This window comes from Gossypium hirsutum, chromosome D08 (genome assembly GCF_007990345.1).
Source record: "Gossypium hirsutum isolate 1008001.06 chromosome D08, Gossypium_hirsutum_v2.1, whole genome shotgun sequence".
In the NCBI taxonomy this organism is placed as follows: domain Eukaryota; kingdom Viridiplantae; phylum Streptophyta; class Magnoliopsida; order Malvales; family Malvaceae; genus Gossypium; species Gossypium hirsutum.
In genome coordinates, this window is record NC_053444.1 from 2,597,918 (window position 1) to 2,610,430 (window position 12,513).

General features: G+C 33.9%; 1 pseudogene; it reads right to left on the reverse strand.

The window, feature by feature from the left end:
* Positions 1 to 5,638: 5,638 nt before the first annotated feature.
* Positions 5,639 to 6,981, reverse strand: LOC107920670 (probable xyloglucan endotransglucosylase/hydrolase protein 23; annotated as a pseudogene).
* Between the last annotated feature and the right edge of the window lie 5,532 nt (positions 6,982 to 12,513).

Here is a 12,513-nt window from a genome sequence, read left to right on the forward strand (position 1 = left end):
AGAACCCAACTGTTTATACGCAGGCTTATACGTTGTGCAATTTGAGTGAACCACAAGATTTCATTAGCCTAAAACCAGTGGTGTTAATTAATGTGAGTCATTGTCATATTGGCTGACTAATTTTTGGGGACCAAACCAGAACTCAACCACTGGGCTCATCACGTTAATCAAAACAACTATTAATTATTAATTATCAAAAAATGCCTGACCATAACTATTTTCTTTTCATTTATTATCTAGACTGAAATTTGAATCCTTAATTCAGAAAAGTAAAATCCATTGGTGAATTACTTTGTGTTTGATTATTTCAAGGATTTCCGTAATGAAAAAAATCTTAACTTTTGAACAAGTCAATTGTTCTAGAAATATCTTAAAAAGTCAAGTAATAATATACATTCTAAAAAAAACTAAAATTGATAAATCAATAATCTATTAAATATTAAATTTAGGTGTTATTTGATAAATTAAAAAAAATTAAATGTTCAAAAATTAAGTATTGAGTTTAAGTTATAAAATTTGTTTGATATATTACTTAAAATTAGTTATGGAATATAATTAGATTGTTTGATAAATATAGATTTTAAATTATAAAAAATTATATTCTACATTTTATCTTTAATTTTTAAACATTTCACCTTATTCTAAACAAAAATTAAAATTTCAAACGTAAAATTTTTATAAAAAATATAACATTACAAAAAACTAAAATTAAAATAATTGAAAATATTTTCAATTAAGTGATAAATAATTTTTATCTACTTATTATTTTTCACATTTTTTTATAAGGAATTCTAACATATTGCCTTAATTTTCAACTGTTTATCAAAGAAGGTCTTAGTCATGATTTAATTAAAATTTAACATTGTATTGTGCCCTCTTCTTTTCATAGAAAAAGCCTAGCTATTCAACTTTTTCAAATTAAATCTTTACTCTGTGGGCAGCGGCGCTGGCCTTCAAGCTTGTTGCTAATCACAATTCCTCTTAACAATTTTTGTAGTTTTATTTTGTTTTTAATTTCAATCTACATTATTGTGGTTTTGTCTGCAGTTTTGTGGTTTTATTTTGTCCACATTTTTCATGGTTTTTGTTTTGTCCACTTTGTTTTCTTTGAAAATAGTGGTGGTTTTATTTTTACATTTAATTTTTTAGTCATGTTCTAACAGGTATGTGAGATATTGTAACACCCCCAACCCGTATCCGTCGCCGGAACTGGGTTACGGAGTATTACCGGATATATCGGATAAGTTATCACTAATTCACAAATAAATAACATACATAGCATACTTTAATCAATACATTACCTAGATATTAGATACATGCCACAATATCAAAAGAAAGGCACATCACTAAAATTCACTAATTCAAAAATATTTTTAAAGTCACGCTTAACTTATAATTATTAATTAATAAATTTTTCTAACTTTTTCATCGAATTTAGTGATCTCAAATCACTGTTCTGACACTACTGAAAATTGAGCTGTTACAACTCTTCCCCCCTTAAAAATTTTCGTCCTCGAAATTTCTCACCTGATACAAGCTATTAAGTCAAATCTTTCTTCCACCTTTTTTATCGAAGTCCATAAAATTAATCATAACTCATATCACTTCCGAACTCATATCAAAACTCATTTTAGAACTTGATACTATGACTGAACTTAACTGAGTAGCTCTGATGTTCTCCTGTCATCACTTTCTCACTAGTAGTATAACTACCGAGAATTTCCAGTAATCGTCAATCAAAACATAACTGAGAAACCCGTATTATTAAACTCTGACTGATATTTTTGACGTGGTTGCATCTGTAACTTTCAACTGATATTTGTTTCTTTTTTTTCCATGAAAGCGTCAAGTAATATCATTTTACACAACTACAATAACTTCAACAACCAGGACAACTTTAACCCATAATAATATTTCCCGATTAAAACTGACCTGATAGATATATTTCTGTATCAAGTCTTCTAGAATCTGATTTTTTCATTCTGATTGTCCTTCTATTTACCCATGAATACACAAAATTTATTCCCGGTCCTGAGAATAGACTCAAATGCATAAAAACCAGTTGCCTACGGATTATCCTTCATCCTTTATCCAGCAGAGCCATCTCTTGCAATCTATGAACCTGAACCATCTTATCTAATACCTTCGAACGAAGACCTTGAAAACCCATCCAGCCAGAAAAAAGCAGATAATTTAAACCCATTGTGAAGACCCAAAATGTACTGATTCCATCACTGATTATAACTCAATTAACTTTTCAATGAATAACCCACTTTGATTAGAACAACTGAGTCGATTTTATCTATCAAATAATAACATTTCAGAATAATCCATTCTTCTTATTGTCAAAACAATCCAGATATACCATATATCATAATTTTCTCGGAATATCAACAGAAATTTACCACAAACTGCATTAACTCAAACGAATTATGACATCTCATTATTGACTTGCTGACATAATTCAGGATTACCTGAGAAATAAAAACCAATGTACAAATTTGAGCTCAATCTTCCACCATCTACTCTTTTTTCGATGTCAACCCTTTCATGAAAACTGGAAAAGAATTATATATAATAAACCTATTTCAAATATAATCATCGAAGCTTTGAACTATACCGAAGCCACAACCATCAGATAGATTAAAAACTATAGAGCAATAATAGGACTGGCGTTCCAACTGTATAGATAGAACAATACCTCAACATCAATAGTGAATTCCAAAATAGATGAAGAAAATCGAAAGAAGTCTCATTAACAACCAGTGCAGTAATACAACTTCTATAATATGATATCCATATCACCGAGCTACCATGATTGAACCAAAATTAATAACAGTAATAAATATAACTACCTCCGGCCAATGAATAACTTTTATAGATGAACCATGTTTAATAAATAAGATTAGACCATAAGAATGATAAGAAAACCGAGATAATAAAATCCAAGATGTGAAGCTATACTGAATTTTCGAGAATAAAAACCACATTGAATGATAAAGAGATCGATGATATCCCAGAGAAAATTCAGAAGAAGAATATCGCTCGTACACACTAAAAATAGTTGTGATAAAGACAATATAAATTCCATATATGTAATTCGGAAAATTCAACCAGTAGAAATAGAAAATAACTTCATATGATTCTTATCATCAAGTCTTCTATCAAACATAATAGATTAGAAAACCGAAGAAAGATAGAACAATGCCAATCATAAATAAACCAGACTAACAATACTTCCAGCTAGCATTATGTTTAACCAAACTTTCTATATGATAAGAATCACATCTGAAAATAAACAGTTGATGCTTCTTTATTTGTTCGGGTCGTACTGGTTCAACGTTGTATGTTCTTGTGTACGTTGATGATATTATTGTTACAGGTGATGTGCCTTCTGCTATAGAGTGGTTTGTTCAATTGTTAAATAGTGAGTTCTCGCTTAAGGACATGGGCGATCTTCATTACTTTCTTGGGATAGAAGTTACTCGTTCTTCATCAGGCTGTCTTCATCTATGTCAGAAGAAGTATATACGTGATATTCTTATTCGGTGTTTGATGGAAAATGCGAAGAGTGTTAATACACCAATGATTAGTTCCTCTATCATGACTAGAGATGGTGGTGAGCGTTTAGAGGATCCGACTGAATACAGGAGCCTTGCTGGAGCATTACAGTATGTCACTCTTACGCGGCCTGATGTTGCATACGCTGTAAATCGAATATGTCAGTTTATGCATTGTCCCACTTCTGTTCATATGACTGCTCTAAAGCGTATTTTGAGGTATCTAGGTGGAACGATTGAATTTGGGATTGTGTTTCGTCCGTCCACTAGTTTGTCATCAGTTGGGTATGCTGATGCAAACTGGGGGTTAGATTTTGATGACTGGAGGTCTACTACTGGGTACTATGTTTATTTCGGATGTAATCCTGTGTCGTGGTGTACGAAGAAACAGCAGGTTGTTGCTCGGTCTACTGCTGAGGCAGAATACCGGAGTCTTGCCGCGGTCACTAGTGAGGTTACATGGCTTTTGTCGTTACTTCAAGAATTACATGTTCAGTCTACTAGTATTCCCAATATTTGGTGTGACAGTTCTGGTGCGGTTGCAGTTGCTACTAATCCTGTTCTTCATTCAAAGTTTAAGCATGTTGAATTAGATTTATTTTTCGTTCGTGAAAAGGTTGCTGATGGTACTGTTGCCGTTGGTGAGGTTCCGGCGTGTGATCAAGTTGTTGATGTTCTCACTAAGCCACTTTCGCTATCGATTTTTGCTCGTTTTCGAAATTTCCTACGGGTCTTGCCTGTGGAGAAGATGGATGAATATTAGAGTATAGAGAGTTGTTAGTTAGTTGTGAATCTGGTAGAAGGTTGTTGCTTAGTATGGAGGAGTTACTCATGTCTATAAATACTGTACATCTGTATTCAGAGAGCAAGGATTTTTGAATAAACAAACAAAGAAGTTTATTCTTCATTTTCTATTTCGTTCTCTGTTTGGCTAGATATTTCTTTCTATTTTATCTAGTTCTTTCATTCTCGAAAGGCTAGGCTAGTAACACTTTTACTCTACGAAAGAAAAACTGAGCCACCACAAACCAAGGCATCCAACCCCCCGCCACAAAAAAAAATTGTAACTAAACATCTTGTGAAAATTCTTAAAAAAATTATAAAAAATTTTAAATTTTAAATTTTATACTGCAGTTTTTTAATGATTTTTACAATTTTTAGTTAACGATTATTTTACAGTTTTTTTAAGAATTGAGTATTTTGTTACAAAATTGTGTTTTTTCTCTAGGAATTTGAGTATTGGCAAAATTAGGCAAAAATGCCACTTTTAATAAAAAAATAGGAAATCAAGATCAAATTGATAAAATATGTAAGTATTGAGGACTAAATATATTATTATACCAGTTAGAAAAAGACTTTTGATTATCAATTTAACGACAAGTAATCAAAATAAAAATAAATTCAAACATTAATACCTAAATTAAAAAATTTTAAATTAAGTAACCAAAATAAAAAATGCGAGCATAATTAAGTAAATTATCAATTTATCCGAATTTATATTATATTTATTATTAATATATCAAAATTTATATGAATGTTATATTATTTTAAATCATTTTGAGCTTCTAGTCAGCTACTAAATGCGAATATATAATGTTGTGGCATGGCCCATCGAGGTCTTCCTTCGAATGGATGTATGTTGATATATGTCTCTCACCAACTTCAAAGTCGGCTGGCACACCAAACACGAACAAATCATTGGCAAAATATCACAATATATATCCCGAGGTGTCACATGCGATTTTTCTATAGGTTTTCTTTTAAGTAAGTTGACCATAGGTCTACGGTAGCAACTGGATACATTTTCAATCAGAAAATATTAATATATACATATTTTATATATGAATATGATAAAATATCAGATTAATTTAAAAATTTACATATATAACAATTACAATTATATCAATAATTGTATTGTTAAAATATTATTTGTATAAAAAATTATAATATGATTTTAATTTTAGATGGATAAAAACAGATTTCGTAGTTGATTATTGAGCTTATATTATTAATTACACCTATATATTTCCCTGGTTAGATGTTTTGACTTCAATCAGAGAAACATTAAAGTAGTATAATTTCCGAAACTGAATAGTATTATTTATTGAGCTTAGTTTTACATGTTACAAAACATAGACTGAAACAAAAGAATACCGTGAGGCTGCTTTTGAACAAAGTATCTGTCCTTCGGCATGACTAGCGATGGGAATCTTAATCAACAAATTAAGAAGCGGTGCACTCTTTAGGAAGTCCCATAGGAAATCGCTTGGTGTCGGTGCAGTAATTGTAAATCATATAATTTTTCTGAACCCATTTGAGCCTTTGTTGGCTCGCTATATCCAGTTCTTGCGATAGCCATGAATTTTGGGAGGGTGATGAGGTGGAGGAACATGATGATTTACCAGAAGACCAGACACATGCATCAGCTTTGAAAGTCCTGTAAGAAGCAGTGAAAGGAGCTAGGCTCCAATCCGTCTTAACAAGAAATGATCGGCGTTCCAAAGACTCGAATACACTCTCATCGGCTGGCTCTTTGGGAACGCAACGCCCTTTGATTCCAAGTTCTTGAACTCTCTAATTGGTGTCCCATCAACAGAGAAGCTGTAAACATTCAAAAGAATCACAATTAAACATACTGAAAATAATCGAAACTGAAACGTTTTTAGAAAAATGGGATTGTATAATAAGACATACATAATACGTTGAGGGTTCCAAAGAAGGGAGTAGGTATGAAAGTCTTTGGTGGGATCGAACCAAAGGTAGAACTGTTGCTCTTTGTCACCTTTGCCTTGTGTATATACATTGGTGTGGACTATGTATGGGTCTCCGCTTAGGTTCCCCAAGAATTCGAAGTCGATTTCATCCCATGTCGACCCTTCCGAACGAAGCTGCAATTCTCACCCCAGATATCAACAGAGTTCTAACATAAATAAGAGACAAGTATGATGATAAAACTTACATAATAAGTGGTAACAGTGCCAGCAGAGTTGCCTGGGACCAGCTTAATGTTCATATCGATCTTCCCAAAGAGATACTGGTTCTTGGATTGAAAACCAGAGCCGGAGAATTTGTCGAGGGTGAGAGTGAGAAGGTTTCCGTTTTCGAGAATCTTGCCCCTCCCATCTCCCCAAGTAACGTCGATGTCTTGGTTAAAGTTGGCGGCTGAAGCAATTATTACCAAGCTGATTACAACAGATACCAGCAGTGAACTCTTCATATTTTATTTATCTGTATGGTGTTTCTATTCTAATTGGATTATGATGTTATGAAATGGGGGAGTGATAGAAGGTGGTTATATAGGGGGATGAAAACAAGGTAAAGGGGGGAAACTTCGTGGTTTGTGTTTCCATCGGGACATTGAGTGAACCAAAGTTGTAAACAGCTGGAAACAAAAAAGTGAAAAGAAAGGAAGGATCCCAATCTAATAATACTGAGGGGTGTTTCTTGGTACCAAAATGCATGTTTAATTTATGGATTTGGTGCCGCCTTTCTATGTCTAGTTACAGTTCAAGCAGATAGATATGCATGTCTAGAATTGGATCGGTAGTTCGACACGGGCAAACCCATACTGTAATACACTCACTAAACTCAAACGCGGTTATGCGCCTCTCCGTAGGCCGAGGCTTATTTGAGTGAACTACAAGATTCCATTGCCCTAAACCAATGGTGTTGCTTAAAAGTCATTGTCACATTGGTTGACTACGTCAGGTCAAAACTAACTTGTTTTTGGGACCAACACGTATTCACAAAAACTCAACCACTTAAATCATCACATGATTTCTTTTTTGATTAAAACTAAAACAAAAGAGTCTAAAAAGTAGTGGCTAATGTTAGGATCTTATACTAAAGTAAGCTATATAGTTATGAACTAGGTTAAACAACTTGTCACCTATGTCTTCTGTGTTTTCTCCTCAAAACAAAATCTTCATCAATTGGCTTTTACAAAAATGAGTTGTGTGTCATGTTACCTATGATATAATAAAATCTTTTTTAATTTGGAAATTTTATTGGAAAAGCAATTTCTTTTAATACGCAGATATAATCTAAGAAATTAAATTATGAGGGTTTGCATCCAGTTGGAATTGATGGATTACCAAAAGAGAAAGGAAGGCTCGTCAATGGGTTGGGAATTGGAGTGGGTGGATAAAGATTACAAAATTAACAGCTGTCTGCCAAAATGATTAATGTGAATCACTTGCTTTTGAAAAAGAGAATTTAATTAGTTAAGCAAATTGCATCTCATTTATTATTTTCTCATATAAAAATGTTTAATGTTATAATAATTAAGTTATTTTGGGTTTTAGATATATAATGTCATGGTTCACACTAGAGGTGATCATGGGTTGGGCTATCCGGCCCGGCCCGACGGTCCGCCTGAAAATAAGAGGGTTAGAGTAAAAATATAGGCCCGAAATATGGGTTTGGACAAAAAAATGAGACCCGTTTAGAAAACGGGCCGAGCTTGGGTAAAACTATTTTAGCCCGGCCCGAATTATATATTAAATATATATTTTTATTTTTAATCAAATATATATTTTTTATATATATTAAATATATATTTAATATGGGTCGGGTCGGGCTAGGCTTGGGCTTAGCAATTTTCTCTCGAGCCGGACAAATTTTCAAGCTCATATTTCAGGCTGGGCGGAGCCTAAAATTTTGTTTGGGCTCGGCCCGACCCATGATCACCTCTAGTTCACACTATATATAATGCAAAGAGTTATTGAGGTTGGAGATTTGTTCGAGTTTGAAGGATGTTTGAGCAAAATGCTAGTTATATATAGTTGATCTCCTGTGCCTATATGGCTACACACGTGGGATGGAAATTTCACGATAAGGTTAGCTTATTCACACATTTTGAATAATATGCATTTTGAAGGTTCGAGAATACATTATTCAAGTGTTTCAAAGAAAACATGGAACTTTATGTGGACATTGAAAGTCCATTTCAAAGTGATTATCTTTCTTTGGACACTCCTTGATAATGCCCTCCCTTGCAAACCGAGTTAAAAAAGACAATTAACACTATCAATCCAAAGTTTGCTTTATGTCAAGGAGAAGAGGACATTAATAATCTATTCAGGGAGTGTGACTTGGTCAGAGCAGAGTGATCTGAGTTGAGATTTGGTATTTGTACGAGAGACACTAATTCATTTTATGTGAGGGATTGGACTATACAATTACTGAAAGCGGCTAGAAGGGGAGTTGCTAATCACATTATTGAAAATTTGGGTTTTAGAAACAAAGTTATCTTTGAAGGTATAAACCCGACCCAATAACGGTCATCAAGGAAGTGGAAGAGTATATCAAAATAACGAGGAAATCTCTAAAGGAATGGATTTCATCCAATTTAGAAAGGAAAAGCAACGAGGGCATGAGGAGTGGGGAGGAATAATGAAGTACTTGCATGGGTTCTTCATATCAGGGACTCGAATAGAAGATCTCTTGTGTCACATGAATGAAGAATTCAACATGACAACGATATAGTTAGGAAATTGTTAGTGCTAAGGACTGTCCTGGTCATAATCGTCATAAAAGGTATCTCCTGCTACACTTTTAAGTTCAAGGACAGGTTATTAGGACTATCATTGGAGGAAGACTTGTTCAAGTCACTGATCACACAAACCATTGCTAGATCACACAAACATCGTGTTTATGATGATACGATATGTTCATGTACAAAAAGTATAAATGTAACATAAAAATATTAATATATCCAGATTTATATTATACTCATTATTAATATTATTTTAAATCACTTTAATCGTCCAGTCAGCTCTTAAATATCAATCTAATAATGTCGTGCCATGGGCCATGGAGGGATCTTTTTCTTTGGGTACTGCATGTATATCCACTCACTTTTAAGTCGGCTGAAATACAAAACACAAATAAATTATAGGGAAATATCACATATAAATACAATATAATGTAATATAATTGTCTCGCTTAAAAGGTTTCCATTATCATAAAATCGAATTTTAAAAAAAAAATTATAATTTGTTCATTTAAATATGAGTTGGGAAATAATTTTTTAGTACAAATTACAAAATTATAATTAGCTCATTTAAATATGAGTAGGTATATTACGTTTGGTTTTTGATGTGTTTTCATGGGTGTGTTCTATGTATATACGTGCAAGTTTTATATGTGTTGATCTTAATCTGTCACAAATGTTGGAGGTTGAAAGCTATGCACTTGAAACCGACTAATTGTTAGTTGTTCCTTGCCAATGATTCTCACAAGCATATAGTTCCTCGACTTTTCACCTATTATCATCTTTAAAAAAATATTACTCTTATATTTTTTTCTTTTACATTGATTACACCATGCTTTTACATATTTACGTAAAACCTTCTGTTAGAATTAAGTGACCCAAATCATTATTTAAATAAAATACTGTGGTAAAATAAAATAAAAGTAAAATTCCTATAGAATTATATTTCTTTTATTTTATTTTAGAATAAGGTTTCTAAACCTTATTAAACTCTATCTATTTGATATTATTTGAATAAGGAGTTTCACTCCTATTAGAATAAGGTTTACAAGCCTATAAATAGGCATAGTCTACTCCTCTTGTAATTAAGTTTTCGACATAGTGAATTTTCTTTTCCTCTGCCCGTGGTTTTTTTCCCGAAAGGGTTTCCACGTAAAATTTGTGTGTTCTTTATTTTTCTATTTCTATTTTTCTTTGCGATATATTGTTATTACCGACATTATATTTTTCTCAAATTGGTATCCGAGCTTCCGGGTTGTTCATCTCAATCACAGTAATGACGTCTTTGAAGTACGAAATTCTACTGTTGGATCGCAACACCAGATTTGCGTTGTGACAGATAAAGATGCAAGCAGTTCTTGCACAGATGGACTTAGAGGAAGCCCTACTAGGGGTAGATAAGATGCCTTCAACATTGACGGAAGAAGAGAAGAAGTGCAAGGATGGAAAGGCGTTAACACAGTTACATCTGCATTTGTCTAACGAAGTTTTGCAGGATGTGATGAGGAAAAGACTGCCGCTAGATTATGGAAGAGGTTGGAACAGATATGTATGTCGAAAACTCTAACTAGTAAGCTACATATGAAGCAGCGTCTTTAAGCTCATCGTTTGGAGGAAGGTGCATCTGTGCACGAACACTTAACAGTGTTCAAAGAAATTCTCTCAAACTTGGAGGCCATGGAGGTTCAGTATGATAAGGAAGATCTAGGGTTGATTCTACTTTGTTCGTTGCCCCCGTCTTATTCAACCTTTAGAGATACGATTTTATATAGCCGCGAGTCTCTCACAGTTGATGAGGTTTATGATTCTTTAACCTCGTATAATAAGATGAAGCATCTTGTGGTTAAAACTGACTCTCAGGGAGAGGGTCTTATTGTTCGTGAGAGACAAGATCGGAATGCTGATAATGGTCGTGGAAGGACACAGGAACGGAATCCTCGCAGTAAATCTAAGGGTAGGTCGAAGTCTTCAAAAAGAGGTAAAACTTGTAACTTTTGCAAGAAGAAAGGGCACATTAAATCCGAGTGCTATAAGCTACAGAATAAGATTAAAAGGGAGGCTGCGAATCAAAATGGAAAACAACTAGAAAGTTCTGGTAAAGCTGATGTTGTAGAAGATTACAGTGATGGTGAACTTCTAGTCGCTTCTGTCAACAATTCCAAAGCGAGCGAGGAGTGGATCCTTGATTCGGGTTGCACCTTTCACATGAGTCCCAATCGGGATTGGTTTACAACTTACAAAACAGTGTCTGAAGGTATTGTGTTGATGGGAAATAAAGCTTCATGTAGAATTGCAGGTGTTGGAACAATTAGAGTTAAGATGTTTGATGGAGTTGTTAGAACACTCAGTGAAGTACGACATGTTCCAAAATTAAAGAGAAATTTAATTTCATTGAGTACTCTTGATTTAAAAGGGTACAAATACACAGCTGAAAGTGGGGTTTTAAAGATTTCCAAAGGTTCCCTCATTATGATGAAAGGGTAGAAAAAGACTGCCAAGTTATATGTCTTGCAGGGTTCTACTGTTACTGGTGATGTAGTTGTGTCATCCTCTTCCTTGTCAGATGATGATATTACTAAACTTTGGCATATGCGCCTAGGGCATATGAGTGAGAATGGCATGGCAGAATTGAGCAAAAGAGGACTTATTGATGGGCAAGGAATTTGCAAACTAAAGTTCTGTAAGTACTGCATTTTTGGGAAGCAAAAAAAAGTTTGATTTACCAGAGGAATCCATAACACGAAGGGAACGTTAGAGTATATACATTCTGATCTATGGGGGCCATCCAGAGTGCCTTCGAGAGGTGGAGCTAATTATATGCTAACTTTTATTGATGATTTTTCCAGAAAAGTGTGGGCGTTCTTCTTGAAGCAGAAAAGCGATGTGTTTTCCGCATTTAAGTCTTGGAAAACCATGATTAAAAAATAGACGGGAAAGCAAATAAAATATCTCCGCACAGACAATCGCTTAGAGTTCTGTTCTGATGAATTTAATAAACTGTGCCAGTCAGAAGGGATCATGAGACACTTGACAGTTCGTCATACTCCACAGCAAAACGGCATTGCAAAACAAATGAACAGAACAATCATGGAGAAGGTTCGATGTATGTTGTCAAATGCCAACTTATCAAAGTCATTTTGGACAGAAACAACCTCTACTGCATGTTTTTTGATCAACCGATCTCCATCCGTTGCCATTGAGAAAAAGACTCCACAAGATGTATGGCCTGGTAATCCTGCTGACTATTCTGATTTAAAGATCTTTGGTTGTCCTGCGTATGCTCATGTGGATAATGGAAAATTGGAACCAAGATCTATTAAATGTGTTTTTCTTGGTTATAAAGCTGGTGTAAAAGGGTATAAGTTATGGTGTCCTGAAAATAGAAAAGTTGTGATTAGCAGAGATGTTTTTTTATGAAACTGCTATGCTACCTAACTTATCTCTTAAAGACTCTTCCAA